Genomic DNA, 23,977 nt, shown 5'->3' on the forward strand with positions numbered 1-23,977 from the left:
AATAAATTACACAGGGGGTCATTCCGACCCTGGCGGTCATAGACCGACAGGGCCGGGGACCGCGGATGCACCGCCAACAGGCTGGCGGTGCATCCAGGCCAATTCTGACCGCAGCGGTAAAGCCGCGGTCAGAAAAGGGAAACCAGCGGTTTCCCGCCGGTTTTCCCCTGGCCTGAGGAATCCTCCATGGCGGCGCTGCAGGCAGCGCCGCCATGGGGATTCCGACCCCCTTCCCGCCAGCCTGGTTCTGGCGGTTTTGACCACCAGAACCTTGCTGGCGGGAACGGGTGTCGTGGGGCCCCTGGGGGCCCCTGCAGTGCCCATGCCAAGGGCATGGGCACTGCACGGGCCCCCTAACAGGGCCCCACAAAGCTTTTCAGTGTCTGCATAGCAGACACTGAAAATGGCGACGGGTGCAACTGCACCCGTGGCACCCTTTCCACTCCGCCGGCTCCATTCGGAGCCGGCATCCTCGTGGAAGGGGGTTTCCCGCTGGGCGGGCGGGCGGCCTTCTGGCGGTCGCCCGCCAGCCCAGCAGGAAACTCAGAATGACCGCCGCGGTCTTTCGACCGCGGTACGGTCTTCTGCCGGTTCCTGCCAGGCCGGCGGCATCCGCCGCCGGCGGGGGTCAAAATGACCCCCACAATTTTAAACTACGGAAACATGCCTGGGAATTTTTCCAAATGCATAGGGAACATCCAAAACAGTCAACTGGCCTAAAAGAACTACAGCATCTTCACCATTATTAATTTGGTACTTTAAAGACAATGGGCTGATTAAGGAAAAGTGGTGCTGCTTCCAGTGCAGTGCCACTTTCCTTGCACCTGTTAGCGCCCCCTAACACCACCATGTGTGCGCCATATTTAAAATACGGCACGCCATGGCGCAGGGTAGGGAGCAAAAGCATCAGAGTTCCTTACGCCATTGATGTACTCTGCAGGAGTAGCGCCAAAATTCTGACAGTACTTCTGCAGGGTACATATGGGCCCATTGTATCCAATGGAAGCCCCCCTTTAACGCCTGCTCTGAGCAGGCGTTAAAAGTGCAGAAAAAAATGGCGCAAGGAAATATCTTAGATTTGCTTGCACCATTTTTTGGGCCACCCTAATGCGGGATCACCACCCTTGCACACATTATGCCTGGCGCAGGCATACTGTGGTGCAAGGGTTTACATAGTGACGCAATGCATGCATTGCGCCATTTTGTAAATATGGTGCATGTAAAAAGCCACTTTAGCGCCTCCTTAGCATCAAAAACCTGACGCTATGCGGCGCTAAGGTGCAGCTAGGGCCTCCTAAACCAGGCCCAATGAGTGTAAATAGCAGGAACACAGCAGAAGCAAGCACAGGCAATCCAAGGGAGAGGAAACCTGGAAGATGTTCTTCCCAAGGCAGAGGAACACATACCTTCGTTGGGCGGCATCTGTACATCAAACCCCACAGAGGCCAGTATGTTTCTTTGAGCTCATTCCCTTCGATGCACCCTGAAGCCTCTCTTCATTTGTCCATGCTGAGTTCATGTCTCTGTCCTCAAAGCAGGGCTTTACAAGAATGCGAACTCACTAAAACAATTTGCTGCTAAGAACAAAGTCATGCTAGTGTTGTAAACACCCCTTTCATTAAAGCGCACATCAAATGTTTCTGTGTTGTTCAGCCTGAAACTGGCAGGCTCAAATCCCCAGATCCAGCCATATTGCTTGTAAAAAGACACGTTTCATAACTACTACTTCAGCATCTGAATAAAAATAAATATCTTATCCAGAAGTTTAAATTCACATGAATTTATACCGCATAATTACATAATTGCAAACCTGTCAATATTCAAACAGCCTTTGATTTCATCCAGTCCAAATGCTGGAACCATGACATTGTTTTTGGTGAAATCTTGCCAAAATTCTGATAATTGTCGCCAATTGCCAGTTTGCTTTTTCCTAACCACCACTGGGGCTTCCATTTCCTTCTTTCACACACCATCACTGTGGGTTTTTCAATATCAGTCACCAAATTATTAAATATGAACACATTTGCAGGAAATCACATTTTCTCTGCAACTCAATCACCTTTAGATCGAGCTGAACTAAATCATTAGCAAACAGTACATTGTCAACATTATGACTCCCAGACATTGGGAATATGAAATAGCCTGCTGTGTGAATGGAGTAGACGCGCAATAAACACATTAAATACATTGTGGCGAGAGAAACAGCTCTGAGGTTCTAGAATTTCTTAGACCAACTCCACTTACACCCAGTTCTTAGTAGGTAGTCATTGAATTGCTGATATTCAACTGCAAGGAATCTCACAACCCTTGCATATTGCCCAGGAGAGAGTGCAGATTATCAATTCAAATGCTGCCTCGAAATTACCAGTAACTTGTGCTTCCTTGTGTTACTCCAGATTAACCAAGCAGCGCGGGGCCAGGCAAGGCGGCCTTGCCTTTCTTTGATAAATCTGACTTAGAGGTTGTGTTGTCTTTGTGACACCGTGTGTGACGGAAGGGCTATGTAACCTCTTGATGAATGAGGGTCTAAATTAGAACAAACATGCAGTTTTACTCATTAAACTATACAACACCTGGGTCAGACTGGCCTATAGGGCAATCAGGCACTGCTTGATGGGCTGGTCTGAGAGATCAGTGGCTGGGCCACATTTAGCAATTGTGGGTCAGTTTTAGGCCTGGAAGGCCAGTTTTTAACTGATTTCACCACTTTTTTTTAGCTACTTCCCAAATAGGGCCACTTTTCTTTTGGTGCCCAGAATTATTGTTTTGTCCCAGTCTGACCCTTACAGTGCACAAACAGTAATGTGAGAAAATCGGGTTTCGCAAATAATTATCATTTACTCATCAACAAGTAAAGTGCCTTGACTTATTTTGATCCTATTAAGCAATTTGTTTCCATCATAATGAATTCAGAACTTCAAGAAACGTTCTTCATTTGTGTATTCCTAATTAGTGATATATTTTGAATACTTTTTGAGTTATTTTACAAATATGTATATGGTTTTGTGTGTTAGGAAAAAAGTGACATCCTGCAGCCTTTTCTTTCACACTCCCTGTTCCCCAGCAATTCTCAAATAGTTAAAATAATCCTCTGACTTTGCAGTCAGGGAAAGAAAAGTGAAAACCAACCTCCCAGTTAAAAGAATAAGCAGCAGTTTGCCAGAGGACACAGCTTGACATTTGACCTCTGTGTTTAAACGGAGAGAAAATGTGACAAGATAAAACGAAAATTTAAATGCACGGATGTTTCTCATCAACCTTCTGAGCTCGGGCATGGTTATTTTGGGGTGCTGCAGCAAGGCCCGTGCGCCTACTTCCAGCGAGTATACAGGGATGCTTTTGTGAGGCATCTGGTTAGAGTTAAGGAAGAAATTCAGGAATGATGGCATTGTTCCAGAGGTTTTCCTATTGAACTCATTTATTGGTAGCCATTGCAGGACTGGCGTGGTCAAACCATTTCAGGGCACAGATTGGTTTTCGATGCATGTAACTGGTGATTCAAATCATGAACCTCGGAAGAAGCAACACATGTTGTACAGTACAGAAGAGGCAGGCTTGGTTTTGCGAATAATTTGTATTTTGAAGGTCGAGGTTGATATTTATGTGACCTCAAGTGATTTGGTGCTGTTAGTGCATCATTGTGTGAAAACCTACATATGAAACTTACATATCTGCACCAAGATTTGCATACCGTCTTTGGTGATGACCATAAAATCTGGGTAGGGTTCAGGTTTCAGTACAATCGGGACATCCGGGTTTGTGTATTTCTCCAGCAGACCAAGGCAGTGGTCAGAATTGTCCACCAGGTAATGCTGGATGTCACATGCACACTAGAGGATGTTCCTCTTCACATCTGCCAGTAGATTTCCAAGGGGCGCCATGAACAGTTTGAAAATAGTCAGCGACAGGATGGATCCCTGGCCTATGATGTATCTAACAGAGAAAGGTTCAGGTCTGGAGTGCCCATCTGGACCATCTGGGCTCTGCTTCTCCAGTATGACTTGAACTATTGCCGGATGGTGTTTATCTTGCACTGGGATGGATACCTGATGGAGTTAACAGATGCAGTGGGACTTCGACACAAGCAGGCAGGTGACCTCAAACATGGTCACTCAATGTGATGTGCTTCACTATTAGGGACTCCTTATCAGGGACTCCTCCTAGTCATGACCTGGACCCATGGCCCTTAGGCAAGCACAGGTAGGTATCAGCTTAACATCTCAATCGGGAGGACCAAACAGGCTACTTCTCATGCATTGGATGAGTACAAATGATGTCTCTGTGGGAGGAATGTTATGTGACAGTGGCCTGGTGAAGTTACACAAGGAACTGCTCTACTCTCCTCTTACCCTGGAATCAAAGTCCAGAGGGCAGTGAACCCCAAGAGCCTGAGCAGGCTGTGAGCAGCTAATGCACAGCAACCAAATCACTTATTCTGAGAAACCTAAACCTTGTGATGTCACTTAGGAGAAATAATGTGGCACTCAACTTACATCCCTTTAAGCTCTTACATGAATGGATGAACAAATGCCTAGAAGCATACAATCAGAATGTACAATAAATGCAACACATCATGCTACACAACAATAAACTTAAATGCATCAAGTATTGCAGACAAGTATTGACTTATATGACCTGAGCTTCTATAAACAAATGAACAAATGCAGGACACAGGGGACTACTAAAAGGCATCTTAAGCAAAGTATTAACATATAGTTGTCGCTTCTGGGCTGCTGAAGGGCATGAAACGACATTGGTAGATCTGTAGGTGAGTGTTGAGTTTTTTTTTATTATGAACCTGGCAAGCAACAGCTTTCTCGATGATATTTCCCAGAAACAGCAGGTGTGGGATTGGGCAGTATTGGAATGGTGGCTTTGTACTGTAATTAGTCTGCGCACAAAAGCCTTTATTTCAAGGTATGTGGCAACTCTGCATGGGTAATTCAGATGGGTTCTTCTGCTGCCAAGGGCACTGTGCAAACAAATGTTCAGCAAAAGAAAAATTGGCCTAGAAAAATTCTGCTTGCAATTACCATTGTACCTAAGAAGCTCCACATAAGTTTAACTTGCAGAGAAAAAATATGCATATATTATGCAGGCTGGTAAGCTAATGTTAGAGGGGAAAGTATCTCGTTATGTCGTGAAAATTGTTGCTTTGTAGAGAAGAGAGTTACGTGTATGTCAAACACAAGGTAGTTTTACTCTTGTGTGTTTGTGTTAAGAAATGTACAACAACAAGAGTAATGGGGAGACTTCTGTACTTATCACCATCAACGATCAGTCACCCCCCCTCCTCCTTCCCCTACCCCTCTACCTTTCTACACTTCAGATTTTGTACCCCCACACTACACCCTGAGTTACACCATAACCAGCAATATCATAGGACCCACAACACAAACAATAAGACCATCACACAACTTTCCATTAATTTAAAATAAACAAAAGACAAACTGAAGACGACATTGCAACATCTGCCTCTGGGAACATACATATATGCTAACTTACCTGAAACCCATTGAACCACTTGGGAAATGTCCTCTCACACAAGCTATGTTGCACACACCCTCTCAACTCATTCTCACCCACAGCACTTGGCACAACCACATTCTCCAAACCACGTCGACCACTTGCCATGCTATTACTAGGCTACACATTGAAGAAGGAATAACCACTACTCCTCATCAACATCCTCTCTCACCTGTTGGCGAACCAATACACTATGTACACTCCACACCTTTCCACCCTCTAGTCTAACAGCATCTCATAATACCTCCTTGACTTTTGTGAGTCAGTCCAACAAGAATTCACTCATCCACCACAGCAGAGCTCCTCTCCCTGACACCCTGCCCCATTTGAAGAACAGGAGCTCGTGAGGAACCTTGACCGCCCCCTATCCTCCTCATCGTGGCAGCCCACGACCTTCTTCCCTATTTCTACACCATCGGGAGCTACAAACACCTCTCCGTGTCTTCCAGCCAACCACCAAGATACTCATTTCATAACAGGCTTCCGTGTTCTTCCTCTTGCAGAATTTGAGGCAATCCTGAACGGTAGCAACATGGCTTGCATGGAATTGTTCCAACAAACTGTAAATTATAACAATCTGCCTATGAATTCAATAGGAAAAGAAAATCACAATAAAAAATATACACTTATTGGAGCCACAAGCATGCAAAAAGGCAAAAATAAACACAAATATATCTTTTTTTAATGAAAATCATAAAATGATACACTTAGTACAAAATTACATTTTTTTCTCCTATATACATACAATTATAATCCACAAGTACTAATAAACCATCCAAGAGATACAGATATGGAATAGATAATGATTGGGCCACAGACAAAATTACTAAAAAACATTCACCTCACACGCACGCATACCCCCACATCATTGTTGACAACACTCTCAACCACGCGAATCTCCCACACTTTACAATAAAACACGCCAGGGGGGAACTTTTTCCAAGAAATACTACTTAAGATCGAATTGTATAACTTCCTTTGCAGCCCTATTAAAAGGCCCCACCTGGCTATTAGCTTCTAGATGATACAGCACCAACTCTATCTTTGTCATGCCACAACTCTTTAAAAATGCTACATTTTCTCAGAGTTAACTGCACCTCATTATCAGACACTAATACGTCAGGAATCCCCTCCCCTCACATGACACCTCCTCTCTGATATTACTAACCATAGACAGTTCTCTCCATTTTGAATAGAAGTCCACAAGAACAGCAACATACGTATCTCTAGAAGACAACCTAGAAAAAAGGGCCATAAACTCAATGCCCACTTTATACCACAGCCTCTCTGGTAACCCCACTGTCTCCAACCGTACGTTGCAGGCTTCAGCTGCCTTATCACCACAACAACCCACACTTCACACCCTCATCCACCCAGCAATCATGCAATCAATGCAAGGACACCGAAGGTTTTCTTTTGCCTTCCACTTAGTACTAGAACTGCCCTCCTGACCATCATGACACATTTTTACAATCTCTGTATATAAACCCTAATGGATGTACAATCTAATGACCCTTTAAAACAATCTCAAAACACATCAACCCATGTCTTACCTCCCAAAACACAGTGCAACCACCTTTCACCTTCTTTTCTCTTGGCCAGTCAGAAGCAATACAAGCCTTCATGTTTTCTGGGTCAGTACCCTTTGGCATTTCTTGTATCCACATCACCTCAGTCTCTTTTAACCAGTTAATTCATCTCTCCCAATACAACCTCATACATGAATGTATGTAAATAACTGACACACATCATAGCTATAACATGGGCAGAGCAGGGCATAGCAGCAGTAGTGCAAGCTTCACTGACACACATCATATCTAAAACATGGACAGAGCAGGGAGAAGCAGCATCAGGGGAAGCTTCACTGACACACATCATAGTTATAACATGGGAGCACAGGACGTAGCAGCATCAGTACAAGCTTCACTGACACACATCATAGTGATAACATGGGCAGCACAGGACGTTGTAGAGTGGTGCAAGCTTCCCTAGCACATAACATAGCTATAACATGGGCAGCGCAGAGCGTAGCAGTGTCAGTGCAAACTTCACTGACACACATCATAGTTATAACATGGGCAGCGCAGGACGCAGCAGCATCAGTACAAGCTTTGCTGACACACGTCATAGTTATAGCATGGGCAAGGTAAGGTGTAGCAGCTGTAGTGCAAGCTTCCTTTACACATTATAGTTGTAACATGGGGAGTTAAGAGCATAGATGCAATAGTTCAAGTTTCAATAACACACATCATAGTTATACAATTGGACGTACAGGAATTGCACCATCAGCACAAGCCTCACTGAAACATAGCATGGTTATAACATGGGCAGAGCAGGGCGTAGCAGCATCAGTACACGCTTCACTGGCACACATCATCTCTACAACATAGGCAAGGTAGGGTGTAGCAGCAGTAGTGCAAGCTTCCTTTACACATTATATTTATAACATGGACAGTACAGGTCGTTGCAGCAGAAGTGCAAGCTTCTCTGAAACACATTTTAGTTATAACATGGGCATGGTAGGATGTAGCAGCAGTATTGCAAGCTTCACTGACCCACATTAAAGTTACAATATGGGCAGGGCAGGGCTTGAAGCATTGGCGCAAGCTTCACTCACACACATTATAGTTATAACGTGGGATGCATAGGGCTTGCACCATAAGTGCAAGCTTCACTGATACTCATCATAGTGATAACAGTGACAGCACAGGGTGTAACAATTGCAGTACAAACTTCACTTACACATAACATATTTATAACATGGGCAGCAGAGGGTGTAGCAGCAATAGTGCACGCTTCACTGACACACATCATAGTTATAACATGGACAGTGCATGGCATAGCAGCATCAGTGCAAGCTTCCCTGACATACATCAAAGTAATAACATGGGTAGCGCAGGGCGTAGCAGCGGTGGTGCAAGCTTCCCTGGCACATAGCAGAGTTATAACATGTGCAGGGCATTGCATAGCAGAAGTAGTGCAAGCTTCACTGACACACATCAGAGTTATACCATGGGCAGCACAGGACGTAGCAGCATCAGTACAAGCCTCACTGACACACATCATAGTTATAACATGGGCAGCACAGGACGCAGCAGCATCAGTACAAGCTTAACTGACACACATCATAGTTATAACATGGGCAGCACAGGACGTAGCAGCATCAGGGGAAGCTTCACTGACACACATCATAGTTATAACATGGGCAGCACAGGACGTAGCAGCATCAGTACAAGCTTCACTGAAACACATCATAGTTATAACATGAGCAGCACAGGACGTAGCAGCATCAGTACAAGCTTAACTGACACACATCATACCTAAAACATGGACAGAGCAGAGCGAAGCAGCATCAGGGGAAGCTTCACTGACACACATCATAGATATAACATAGGCAGCGCAGGGTGTAGCAGCAGTGGTGCAAGCTTCCCTAGCACATAGCATAGCTATAACATGGGCAGCACAGGAGGTAGCAGCAGTGGTGCAAGCTTTCCTGGCACATAGCATAGCTATAACCTGGGCAGCGTAGCAGTGTCAGTGCAAACTTCACTGACACACATCATAGATATAACATACGCAGCGCAGAGTGGAGCAGCAGTAGTGCAAGCTTCCCTAGCACATAGCAGAGTTATAACATGTGCAGGGCAGTGCATAGCAGAAGTAGTGCAAGCTTCACTGACACACATCATAGTTATAACATGGGCAGCACAGGACGTAGCAGCATCAGAACAAACTTCACTGACACACATCATAGTTATAACATGGGCAGCACAGGACGTAGCAGCATCAGTACAAGCTTAACTGACACACATCATAGTTATAACATGGGCAGCACAGGACGTAGCAGCTTCAGTACAAGATTCACTGACACACATCATAGTTATAACATGGGCAGCACAGGATGTAGCAGCATCAGTACAAGCTTAACTGACACACATCATACCTAAAACATGGACAGAGCAGGGCGAAGCAGCATCAGTGGAAGCTTCACTGACACACATAATAGTGATAACATGGGCAGCACAGGACATAGCATCAGTGGTGCAAGCTTCCCAAGCACATAGCATAGCTATAACATAGGCAGCGCAGGACGTAGCAGCAGTGGTGCAAGCTTCCCTGGCACAAAGCATAGCTATAACTTGGGCAGCGTAGCAGTGTCAGTGCAAACTTCACTGACACACATCAACATACGCAGCGCAGGGTGGAGCAGCAGTAGTGCAAGCTTCCCTAGCACCTAGCAGAGTTATAACATGTGCAGGGCACTGCATAGCAGAAGTAGTGCAAGCTTCACTGACACACATCATAGTTATAACATGGACAGCACAGGACGTAGCAGCATCAGTACAAGCTTCACTGACACACATCATCGTTATAACATGGGCAGCACAGGACGTAGCAGCATCAGTACAAGCTTCACTGACACACATCATAGTTATAACATGGGCCGCACAGGACGTAGCAGTATCAGTATAAGCTTCACTGACACACATCATAGTTATGACATGGGCAGCACAGGACGTAGCAGCATCAGTATAAGCTTCACTGACACACATCATAGTTATAACATGGGCAGCACAGGACGTAGCAGCATCAGTACAAGCTTAACTGACACACATCATACCTAAAACATGGACAGAGCAGGGCGAAGCAGCATCAGGGGATGCTTCACTGACACACATAATAGTGATATCATGGGCAGCACAGGATGTAGTAGCAGTGGTGCAAGCTTCCCTAGCACATAACATAGCTATAACATGGGCAGCGCAGTGCGTAGCAGCATCAGTGCAAACTTCACTGACACACATCATAGATATAACATAGGCAGCGCAGGACGTAGCAGCAGTAGTGCAAGCTTCCCTAGCACATAGCATAGCTATAACATGGGCAACGCAGTGTGTAGCAGCATCAGTGCAAACTTTACTGACACACATCATAGATATAACATGGGCAGCGCAGTGCGTAGCAGTGTCAGTGCAAACTACACTGACACTGCACCATCAGCACAAGCCTCACTGATACATAGCATGGTTATAACATGGGCAGCGCAGGGCGTAGCATCATCAGTACACGCTTCACTGGCACACATCATCTCTATAACATAGGCAAGGTAGGGTGTAGCAGCAGTAGTGCAAGCTTCCTTTACACATTATATTTATAACATGGACAGTACAGGTCGTTGCAGCAGAAGTGCAAGCTTCACTAACACACATTTTAGTTATAACATGGGCAGGGTAGGACGTAGCAGCAGTATTGCAAGCTTCACTGACCCACATTAAAGTTAGAATATGGGCAGGGCAGGGCAGGGCTTGCAGCATTAGCACAAGCTTCACTCACACACAGTATAGTTATAACGTGGGATGCACAGGGCTTGCACCATAAGTGCAAGCTTCACTGATACTCATCATAGTGATAACAGTGACAGCACAGGGTGTAACAATTGCAGTACAAACTTCACTCACACATAGCATATTTATAACATGGGCAGCAGAGGGTGTAGCTGCAATAGTGCACGCTTCACTTGTTGCATAGGCTCTCATTATCCTAATGAGACTACTACATTTTTGGGCGACAGGATCGTTCGCAGTGTGGGGGACTATGTCTGACCCACAGTGAAGGACCCTTGTCACCCCAAATCCGGGTTATGCTCCGGCTAACTAGCAGTGCCTCATCTCTCCCAAAGGGAAGAGACAATTGGGCAGCCGAGCTCATGACATCTTAGTGCTTCCCAGGGAAGTCGTGGTCACTCATGTCACAACCAGTTCTCTCGTACAAAGTGAGGTCTCATATATAAATAACAAAGGCAGTTTGAGTTTTAAAGATTGGTTTAATAAAACAACTGTATTTTAGATAACAAGGCGTGAGCCGCAATAACCAGAACCATACAACACAGTAGGATTGAAATAGTAACGAGGAGAGTGAAACATAAAAATAAGGCTATCATATTGTAACTAAATTATATTCTCTCTAAGTTATATTTTGAGCACAGCATGTGAACCTCTAAGCCTGCCTTTCAGGTTCCCCCGGGAGGACATCAACCCTCATACCTGAGCAAAGGCCTGTGATCTGCATCAGTATCTGCAACAGGTAATTCAGCATCTAGTTGTGGGTTCCTAGTTGGAATTTTCCTCTTACGTGTACTGGGACTAGAAAGTGTTTTTATAACTAACACGCAGATGTTCTAAGAAATGTCCCTACGTAAGGATGTGTACTTTCTACGAACACTAGAGACTAAACTTCTACCACGTTTACCTGCAATGTACCAGATTGTAGCCTTGACTGAAGCACAGAGCGAGCAAGAATTTATTGTTTGAGAACACAGTGCTGAAGTAAGCTAAACAGTGTGATAGAATGAAATAAAACAAGACCGTGAAAAAGGTTATTGTAAAATAACAGTGCAAGATTGAATAAAATGTATCTAGGGCAAAGTGCACAAAGGCCTAATACGTTAAGCTAATGTGCATAAAGCTACATTAAAAATGGCTACACTACACCCTCCCCTTGTCGGTAGAAAGTGGTTTAAGCCGAAGCTAAAAATGCCCTAAAGCCAAAATATAATTAAAACCCTATCAAATTTTAAAAAGTTAAGAGGACACCAAAGCATATTAATCCTCAATTTAAAAAATGAGCATGCGGCAAAATGCAGAATTTCAAATCACAATGTCAATTTAAAATAAGTTCAATTCGAAAAAGTGGTCATGGAAAGCAAGAGAGTCTCCACTTCGGCAGATGACAAAACCGGAAAATCCATGCCAAAGACTACCAAGGAGCAGGTGTGTTCCTAAGCCCCAGTGTCAACCAAGGCGGCATCCCGTGCAGAGCCTGTGAACGAGTTCATATCAACTTCCTCCAGGAAGGGTATCTCATAATCAGCCTCTCGTAGCAAACGCAGCCGCAGCGCGCATGCCTGGTAATGAGCCCTCATCGGGAACATCAACAGATCAGCATCAACCACTGGGGGGCGTTGCTGCGAGAGACAGACGTCCAGTGCATGTTCAAAAGAGCACCAACGACACCAAAACACGGGCTGCACACAATCCAAAACCGGTCTGAATGACAGAGACCAGTCACACTCCAAATGTTCCAGGAGTGTTGTTCCAAAGTGCTGTATCATGCGTTCATGACACAGCTGCGCTGATGGGAGCGCCCTCATTTGTCCTTGTTGCGGCGGGTTGGTATTTAACAGGGACTGTATTTCCACTGATGACCTTGCCACCTGAAGTGCGTAAGTCTCGCATGCAGATGTAAGGGCCACATGCTTCTGAAACAACAAATCCTTCAGTCTACTTAACTTGTCGAAATTCACCTTGGAAGTAGCAATGTGAGGCCAAATATCCACTACCTCCCTAATTTTAGTGGGAGGAAACAACACACTTCCGCAGCAAGTAACGACCTTAGTGACCGAAACAACGTAAACTATTCCGGCCCGCATGCCACAACAGTCTTCACTATTGAGGAGGACGTAGCTACCATTTGAAAGCACCTGGAAAGTGCGTTTATTCAAGGGGACTGGAACTCCCTTCAGATAGCAAGCCAAGTTCGCCACCGAGGCATTACACGCCCCATGCAAGGACAGCTGCTTACAAATCATCGAATGGCTGACCGAAGTCTCGCATTCACTACCGCTAAGAAAGACTTCTTTCATACCATTGAGACATTTGTATAAGAAGGGAAGCTTGCACACCTCATGGAAGTAACTATCTCCCAACTTTTCATATCTGCCTACCGGAACATGTCTTAAACAAGAAGTGAATTGTAACGTAGAAATAGGAAGATTAATAACCCCATGTATCAACCACTCTGCAGAGGGGATCTCGGCCACTGTAAAAGGCAATCTTTCTAACTTTTCAATGTTGAGCATGATATAAGTCGCCTCCTTCTTAGCCATTAGTTGTTGTTGTCGCGTTAAATTAAAGGAAACAAATATTTCCCTGGCACTTATGTGCTGCCACTGAACGCGACCCACCTTCAATGTCTGAAGTGTCCAACCCAACTGCATAATGGACCTGGTCTGACTCTGTCCATGATATAAAGAAGACATATCAGATCGCATAATGTCTATAGCAGAAGAAACAATGTTGTTAATTGTATATATCCGGTCAGACAAAGTGTGAATTCCATTATCCACAACAGCTAATGCCTTTTTCAGATTTCCCTGATCTATCTGCCGTAACCGGGCTGCAGCCTCTTGTTGGGAAAGTTTCCATATTTCATTGTATACTTCTTACAAGAAACGCTTCCTACGTGGTGTCTTTGGGCCTGACAAAAAATCTTGTAAGTCAGTGTTATGAGACAGGAGAGTGAGATGTGTCTTAACTGCATCTAGCGAGGATGATTTTAACCATTGTTGGCACAATTTTCCCACACTATATGTAGTAATTATCTCAGCATGTTCTGGTGATATATAGCGAGGGTCTGACCTACTTGTCCGGAAAGCGCCCGAGGAGGTGACAAAACGTTGATGACATCCTTTGGTGTCTATGGGCCACAATAACCACCTGCCTGGACGTGTCAATGAAGTGTTAAATGTACCATTCTGGACCCATTCTGTAAGTTCACTAAAAGTGGCATTGACGTATTTCTGCCAGTTATGCAATTTAGCAGAGACAGGTATACTAGGCATGTTCAATTCTCTGATTGTGGCTAAGCCCAAACAGCTAGTCTGTTGTACTGTTTATTTAAAAAAATAATTTGCACGGGAATGAGACATGCTCTAAACAATGTTTCTCTACCCATTGTTTGCCAATGTTTTGTTCCCCAAACACTTTTCAAATCAATATTTTTTGACCAATATTCATAACCTTCAATTGACAGTCGGGAAACAAAGGAATCTGAATATATGAATTTCGTGTTAGTCAACAACATTTTAGACTTTAGACGGAGTTAACCTAAAATAATATGACTTAGCATTCGTTTGATGATGCCCAGAAAAATATGTACATTTCTCAAGTAAGTTTTGGAACTCCCTTGTGGGGGAGTTGGGCAATGTTCCCATTGCGTATAGTCAAATATTGTTTTTGGACCACTTGCTTTGTGTATGAAGTGGTGCCCATAATAATTATAGCAAAACATGTCACCATAATTGTCTTTAAACTGGTAAACATCTTCATTTTCATAGACAGTATAATATTGCAATTCTGTCATCGTTGAATCCACTGTCTTCACATCCCAATCATCAGACACAATGCCTGGTATTACTATATCATTCATAGATAACTTTAGGACATACAGTATTTGAATTATCTCAGTGGGATCATATATATCAAACATTACTTTATCCCACACAATCCCATCCGGAACTGCAGAAATGTTCACAAAGGACAAGTCTCTTCTGACCCTATGTGATGAAAAATGTGGTTTCAACACCTCCTCCACCTGTTCAACCGCTGATCTCTCAGGAAGAAAATGACCATGTATTAACAGAAAAAAGGTAATTACAAACCCTATCCAGAGAAAAAATGCTAGCATAGTCAATAAGAGCCACAGATAGTTCCATGGAAAAACAAAATACGTATCTTTAAGCCAACACATCAGCTTACGTGAACCTGACAGGTCAGTAGATGAAGAGGCAAACGAGTCCGATAGACCATAGTTGTTGTTGGCAAAGTAACCAGAGGCAGTTTGTGCAAAAGGCATCGCCGTATTCAAAGGAGGAGTTGGTGTTTCTCGCGGTGGTTCACTGTAGATAGCACCATCCATCACATCAGTAGTCATGGTGACTTGATCAAATGTTTCTAAGTTATTTGTTATCACTGGAATTAATGCGAGATCATCATCCACCCTCCCCAAGCTCGGAGAGGCAACAGTGTTGGTATAGATAACTTGAAGTGGAACATCTTCCCCAGTAGTGAGAGGGATTCAGGAACTACTGGACGTTCCTCTTGGTCTGCTGTGTAGAATCGGCCACATGTTGTAACTTGACATTGTCAATGGAAACAAAGCGATTTTCTTTGGCACCTGGCAAGGGTGGTAAAATAGCAATTCTCGTTCCGTGTATCCCCAACACAGGGACTGGTGCTCGATAAGAAGGGCCAAATTATTTTTTCACTGCGACCTTTTCACGCACAAGATCCCCAACTCTGGGAATCCAGCCGGTAGGTGTTACTGGCACATCCTTAATTCCTGTGGAGGTGGCACTTTTAGAAGAGTTATCTTCACGGAACTGCTGTAATTCCTGCAAAACAGTGACACAATCATTTATGTCAAAAGGCGTTTCCGCCGCCTCCACACCAGGGCCATCAAGATCCAGAACAAACATTTGTGTTCTGAATAGGCACTCATATGAAGTACGACCCCCCCCAGGGACCTTCTAGGCAGGTTATTGAGTGCTCTCTGAACTCCATACAGGTGGGTTAGCCAACTACGACCCGTACCTAAGACCCTAAATCGCTGTTTAATCGCTCCACGACAGAATTTCCCTCAGGATGAAATGGAGACGAGTACTGGAGCTGGACACCCAACAAAGCCATGGTGTCCCTGAATGCCCTTGAGGAAAAAGCAGGGCCCTGGTCCGATTGGAATGCCGCAACTGCATATGTACCGACAAAGACTCGCAAATCTTTAATAACAGTCAGAGCGTCAGCTGAGTGTTGTGGCCACACCCACACAAATATGGAGCAAGAATCAACAGCGACTAGTATATATTTTTATGCACTATCTAGTGTTAGTGGACCTCAATGATCCAAGTACACACATTGTAATGGTCTGTTGGATATTAAGAGGGGTGTCTGCGGCGGGCGCTTAGCTGTTGAAACTTAAATTTGTTGACAGATGTCACAACAAAGGACATACTGCTTAGTCTCTTTATAGAGACCAGGCCACCAGTAACGGGCCTGTAATAGCGAAATTGTAGCGGCCACGCCAGCATGTGCAGATGCCACTCCCTCATGCGCTGCTTTAATCAATTGTGGTCTTACAGCTTTATTGGGGATGTTGCGTATGCCAGGAATTTTAACTTCAGCATTCAGCATACTTCCCATGAAGTATTGGTATTTATTAGGAAATCCTTTAGGATAAGGCGTGCCATCAACCGTAGCTTTTATGGCAGCCATAATCTCTGTGTCTGGTTTGGAACTCGAACGAGTCACTGCAGCTACAGTGGCAACTGCCACTGCCGACTGCCACTGCCGACTTTGTGGCTTCATCAGCCAAAGTATTTCCAGCAGCGTGTATTCCAACGCGCTGGTGTCCAAGTGTATGTACGACATGGAGTTTGGGTAGCGTCTCTTTCAAGTCTGCTACCTTCCCCCACAGCAGTCTGTGTTTTATGGTGTTGCCTTTCGAATCTCTGAACCCATTCAAGCGCCAGTAATGTAGATATTAATTAAAAGACTGGATACAATAATACGAATCACAAACTATCAGTGTAAACTGCGTCGGATCTGTATGTTCTAGAGCCAGTAGTAGAGCTTTTAGCTCAGCTAATTGTGCTGTACAATCCCCTAAGGCAGTGGTTCCCAAACATTTTCGACCCACAGCTCCCTTGATCTATTGGCCACTGGCTGCGGCTCCCCATTATGTTACTTTTTGTTGGCGGGTGGGGGATGTAAGCCTGGCCTAGGGAGTACATCCATTTTTCTCCCTGAAAAGAATTGGGATGACGCCAATGAAGGTATTGTAATTCTATATATAACTGTAAAAAATAAAAATGTAAAAGTTGTTTAATTACAGCATGCATAGGGTTTTTTAGTAAGGGGAAAATATTGGTTGACGGTAACCCTAGTAAAATGGGCAGGTCTCATTTTTATGTAGTTATAACGTAACTGTTTAAATAGTGTGAAATGTAGAATCACTTTAGTTGTGTTTAACCACCTGAGGGCGCTCAAGGACAAAATTAAAAAAGAGCTGCTACAACTGAGTAGTTTTATTTTGTACGAACTGGCCCAAGGGCAATAAATAGCTCAGTGGTTCCCAAACTGTGTGCGGCGCCCCTGGCTAGTTTTGATGGCGCACCAGCGAGCAGCGGCGCAGAGATTGGGAACCACTGCCCTAAGGTCTGTGTATAAGTATGTTGGGGGCAGAACTTCTCCCCCTCCATGTAGCCGCTCACTACCGCACATGCAGCTGAATATTGGTGTCTTGTCCCAATCGCCGGTTGCGCAGAGCCATCGGTGTACATGACTACTTGATATTGATCAATAGGCAATGTGTCAGCGGGGACTGGATATTCAACTTCATATTGCAGAAATTCCTGAGTTTGTAACTTTGGGTCAAAAATGTAATCTACATCAGTGGCTGTTAAAGACGTAGCCCATTGTATCCATCGCTGGTGAAGTGCTTTTGCATTCGGAACGCTAGCTTTTGTAACAGCCTCGAGGGCTGGAACAGGAGAAACGACAATAATGCGTTTTCCCTGGGCAAGAGGTCATTCTTTAATAACAGCCATCTGTACAGCAATGAGTATTTTCTCCGTGGGTGCAAATCGTTGTTCAATAGCGGAATACAAGTGTCGGGACTGTCTCACCTTCATTAAATGTGACATAAGTAAAGCCAATGGCCCCAGCTATCACACTGATGACCAAATGCGTCTTATTGTCCCATGTATGTAGATGTTTCGCTGTTAGCATATTTGGTTGTAACTCCCGAAGAGTATGTGTATGTTCAATTGTCCAGAATTTGCTCGAAAAATCAGGACGTAATAATTCATTTAAAGATTTTATGCGTGTAGCATAATGAGGAATGTATGTTCTGCCAAAATTTAGAAAGCCCAACAATGATTGGAGTTTCCTAATCGTATTTGGTGGTTGCAACTGTGCACACTTTTCTAAGAATTGTGGCGCTAGGCTCTTTTTTTTGTCAAATCTGTTTATTGGTATTTTAATTTGGATACAACATACATAATAAAACATCACTATATAAATGATCTGTTAAATATCGTGATCGGGCTGTTATAAAACCACGCACAGCCAGCAGAAACCAGAATTATGGATGAGAAAAACATATCTGTACATCCGGGCATCACCTATTAACACCAATAAGGCACAAGTGGGGTGGTGCATATCAAATGTTGGGAAACATTGTATCCCGTTTATACAGAATAGGGAAAGTCAGAGGTACATGAGCTAATAATTGAGTCTATAATATTTTATATAGAGAGACATTATGGGGCATAATGTAATCCAAGATAGGAAAAATATAGTGAGCTACAAGAACCAATAAGATCAAGAAACAGTGAAAACAACAATAAAGAGCTACTTGGTGAGGAGAAGGCGCATTGGCAAACAATTTGAATAGGCACATCATCAAGGGAGGTGCAATAGTTTGATGTGAAACCACTACGATCAGAGAGAGTGGGGGGGAAGAGAAGAAGACAATAAGTGGTGCAACACAGGAATTGTAAAATAGGGGTGAGATGATGTGAGGGAGCCGGGAGTTCAGAGCACGAGAACTGCCAGCGTGTCTGGACTATGGAACTGACATATGCGATAAATTTAGCTAGGATTGGGTGGGGTGTCCACACAGAGTGAAGCAGTGGGGGCAGGAGCGGACAATTTATCTTCAACTTTCACTAGATACGTGTCCCATAGTGTAATCCCACCTTCACCCCTAAGTTTGTGGCTGTCGTGTACAAGTGCCTGTGCCTCAGCTGTAGCCCAGTGCAGCACCCCTCGAAGCCATTGCGATATATCAGGAGGTTTCTGGGCTTTCCAGTTCATAGCAATCAAGCGTTTAAAGAGGATAAGGGCAAGATCCACAAATTTTAAATAATACTTGGACAATTTAGATCTGCGAGTTATCCCTAAGAGGCATAGAAGTGGGTCTAAAGGGATGGAAGCGTCTACAATATCAGAAATATGCTGTATAACGTGTGCCCAGGTGAGAGCTATGTCAGCGCATTCTCATGTCATATGTAGGAAGGTGGCGTTGTTTTGGCCGCATCGCGGGCACACCAAGAGAGCTCCCGGAAATATTTGATGCAGTCTATGAGGAGACAGATAGGTTTGATGGATGTAATTGAAATGTGTAAATTTCAGTCTGGCGTTCCGTGATACGTATTTGACTTCGTCCATTGGGGGTCTGTGAGGGTCACTCCCAGTCCTCGGTCCCATTTAGATCTACTATGGGAGTGGGGAACCTCAGGTGTGTCTCTCAATAGGGCGTAAAAATTAGTGATTGCTTTCCTTTCCCCTTTCCTGGTCAATAAATGGTGGAGTATGGTATGGACTGGAGGTTCCAAGGAGCCAAGGCACCATATTTGTCGAACTACAACCTGTAGTGCAGCATGGGCTAGGAATTGCCCGGGATCTCAACGATAGAGGGTACTGAGTGCCTGGAAAGTATGCAGTTTCCCATCTTGAAACAACTCACCGACGTGGGACAGCCCTCCCTCGCGCCACATGTGGAAATCATATCGCCGTTGGAGGTCATGAACCTGGGGCAGCTCCCAGAGTGGAAGCTCAGGGGAATAGGGAAATCGCTGTCGACATCTGTGGATAAACTTGACCCAAGTGGCCTTCACTGTGCGGAGGAGCAAGCCCACGCGTGTGCCAGGCTGAGGACGGCCAAAGAGCCAATGCAATACCCCTGCGCCACCTGTCATCTGGCGGATCATGGTCCCCTCCAGGGAAGGGGTCTCTGATAGCCAAGTCATAAGCCAGTGGAGTTGAGCCGCAGCATAATAACGGCACAAATCCGGAATCGCCATACCCCCCTCCTGAGTTGGGTGGTGTAATACATCGAGGGAAACCCGTTTGCGGCCCGAGCCCCAAATGAGGGAGGCCAATAAACTGCGTGCGGCTGCGAAGAAAGGTCGCCCCAGGAAGAATGGAAGGGCCATGAAGAGATATAAGAACTGGGGAAGTATTAGCATTTTGGCAATGGCCCATCGGGGAAAGAGGTAAACGCAACCAAAAGGTCATTGACCCACGAATGGAAGAAAGCACTCTATTATAGTTGCGTTCCACAAAATCTGTGACAGTGTGATATACATCTACACTGAGATAGCGGAAGCTGTCGGCCGCCCACGGAAGTCTGTCCTGGGGAGACGTCCAAGGCGCTGCGTCGCCATCTCTGCGGAGGGAAAACATACAGGACTTACCCCAGTTCACTCGGAGGCCGGACAATTCACCGAACTGGTCTAACAGGAGGAATAAATCGGCCAGGGCAGTAGTCCTATCGCGTAGATAAATTAGTACGTCATCAGCGTATAAGGAGGTAATGTGCCAGTTACCACCGGCCCGCAAGCCCCATGAAGTTTCCTCCTGCCGTAATCATGTAGCAAGAGGTTCCATCGCTAGGGCGAAGAGTATTGGTGATAGGGAGCATCCCTGCTGGGTCCCCCTTTGAATGGGAAAGGAATCAGATACAAACTGTCCAGTACGAACCCTAGCACGAGGAGCCGTGTAGAGAAGTTTTATAAATCGCAGCATTTGGGGACCAACACCAAAGCGCCCCAATACCCACAATAGATACGGCCATCCCAGAGTTTCAAACGCCTTCTCAAAGTCTAAAGACACTGCTACTGGACAGCCGTCCCCCCCGGACAGTGTATCAGTGAGGTGACAGAGACGTCGAACGTTACCTTAAGTAGTTCTATGAGGAACAAAACCACTTTGGTCGGGATGAATCAAGGAAGGAAGTAGAGGGAGCAACCTGTTGGCCAATAATTTACTAAGGATCTTATAATCAATGAGCATGGAGAGGGGACGATAGGAGCTCACTTCAAGGGGATCCTTACCAGGCTTGGGAAGGACCACAATAAGTGCTTCGTTCAATGTAGAGGGGAGCGCGCCTCGTTGGTACGATGTCTCGTACAAAGTCAATAATTTGGGTGCGAGAGTGGTCCCATAGGAGGCATAAAACTCTATGGGGAGACCGTCTGGACCTGGAGTCTTCCCTCTGGCCATCTGTTGTATTACGAGGTTCACCTCATCAATTTGTAGTGGGTGGTCCAGGTCCTGTCTCTGTTGTTGTGTAAGGGAGGGTACCCAAAGATCACTTAATAGTGGATGAAACTTAAACGTAGAGGGGGTCGGTCGTGCTGTATACAGATTTTTATAATAATGAGCAAAGGCTGTATTAATTGCTTCCTGCGTGTTGACCACTGTACCATGTTCGTTACGGATTGCACCTAGTACTGTTCGTGGAACCTCAGAACGCAGTAACCACGTTAATATACGCCCTGGTTTGCCACCCTCTCTATGTTGGTGCAGAGAGTATGTCTTATAATCTAACTTGCCGAGTCTGTGCGGACAGACATTGGCGGGCGGAAGGATCAGTGACAGCTGCCACTTCCAATTGCCGTATTTCGCGCTTAAGCTTCCCTATACTATGGGGCCCTGAATCACAACCTTCCTAGCATCCCATTCTGTTCTAGGGTCCCCAACAGAACCTTCATTATGTTTAAAATATTCCGTATCGGTTGTACAGAGTTGAGTTTTAAATGGCGCGTCTTGGAGAGCTGCCACTTGCAGCCTCCATAATGGGATTCGAGGTCTGGTTGGCCCCCATTGGAACGATACTCTAAGGGGATTATGGTCTGACCAAGTTTCACCCAGATGTTCAGAGCTACGAACGTGTGGCCACAGAAGGGAATTACAGCAAAAATTTAATCTAGCCTAGTGTGTATATGATAATTAGGGGCATAATACGAATATTCCCTATCGTCTGGGTGATGTAGACGCCATATGTCAGATAGGTGCATAGTGTGTGACCAGCGTTGAAAATGTTTAGTGGCTAGAAGACCAGGAGTGTTTGGCAGAGGAGGAGTCGAGCAATCCATTGCAGTCTGTTGAATACAATTAAAATCACCCCCCCACAGATTGGGAGTATTGGGATCTAACAACAAGGTAGGAGTCAAATCATCGAAAAACGTGCCTTGTAGAGTGGTAGGGCCATATACATAAGTCAAGAGAATAGGGCGCCCATTTAGAAGGCCGTCCAGTATGGCATACCGACCATCTTGATGAACCTGAGATCTAGTTTTCGTGAATGGTACTTCCGGCGCGAGCCATATCAGGGCGCCTCTGGCATACGCGGAGTAGCCGGTACCAAAAACTTGTCCCTTCCAGCGTCGCTGCAATTTAACTAATTCACCATGGGTCAAGTGTGTTTCTTGCAGGGAGGCGATATGTATATGGCGCCTTTGGAGGTAAGTGTAGATTCTGTAGCTTTTTATGGGATTACCTAATCCACAAATATTCCAGGTTAATATATTATATTCCGTAGCCATAGGCAGTAAAAACACAGAAGCATAGCAGTACTCCCCCCCACCCTCCGAACTCCAGAAAAGAAGCGATCTACCTCATGTCTAACACCAAGCAGGCTCTAACTACAACCAACATTAGAACAACTTCCAGAACCCAGGCCTGTATCGTAACAGATAGCATGCCACAACCCCATAAAAAAGGAACAAAAGCACGTAACACTTTATGAGAAACAGCTCTGACTAAGAGATAGTGTACACGCAGTATCCCCTGCGGTCGGGGGGGACCCCGGAATAGCACCATACAAATGCGCCCTGGGGCTACGAGAGAGACCGGAGGTGCCACTAATATGGAAACATGGGATAAAACATCACCAATATTCAGAAGCCATATATTGTGGTGTGTCAAAGATCATCAGCCAGTCTTGGAGTTATCAGGGGGACATGTTCATCACCAGAGGTCTTGGAAGGTGACGTGGCCCCAGTATCTAAATCGGAGGGGAACTTAAACTTGTCGGATAAAGCCAAAAAGGAGTTGTGAGAGAAATGCGCCACCTCCTGTATCGCTTTCTCTTGCTCAGTAGCCGCTTGAGCGCGAGAGGGGCCGGCTTTACTTGATTTCCGCTTGCGTCGTTTGGAGTGTGGGGTCAACCAAGTGGCGTCTTCCAGAGCATCCGAAGCTGAGTGGACCAAACCCTTCGCATGCAACCAGGTCCACGCTTCCTCTGGGGATTGAAAAAGTCTAGTGACCTCACCGTCGATCACCCGCAATTTAGCTGGGAATAAGAGTGCATATTTATAATTTAGTTCCCGGAGGCGTTGTTTCACTTTGATGAAGGAGTTACATTTCGCCTGTACTTCGGCCATAAAGTCAGGATACGCTGATATTGCGTTATTTTCATAGTGCCATGAGCCGTGGGAGCGAGAGTGCTGTAAGATTAAGTATCTGTCGCGGAAATTCAATAACCGGGCGATAATAGGTCCTGGCGGTGCCCCTGGGCGGGGGGTTCTACCGGGGACTCTATGTGCTCTCTCTACGGAGAAAAATTTAGGGGGCTTGCCATTTAGCACGTGGTCAATCAGCCATTGCTCCACAAAGAGTTTGGTACTGGGTGATTCAACCTGCTCGGGAAACCCCACAAGTCTGATGTTATTTCGACGAGACCTGCCCTCGGCGTCCTCTGCGCGGTTATGTAGGGTAGTCAGATCTAATTGCATTTGTTTCAGTTGGGAATGCAGGTCTTGCACCTTGGGACAGAGAGCTGCTAATGAGGATTCCGTTTCTTCCACACGATCAGCCAATTTACGATG

Source organism: Pleurodeles waltl, chromosome 11 (assembly GCF_031143425.1).
Source record: "Pleurodeles waltl isolate 20211129_DDA chromosome 11, aPleWal1.hap1.20221129, whole genome shotgun sequence".
Taxonomy (NCBI): domain Eukaryota; kingdom Metazoa; phylum Chordata; class Amphibia; order Caudata; family Salamandridae; genus Pleurodeles; species Pleurodeles waltl.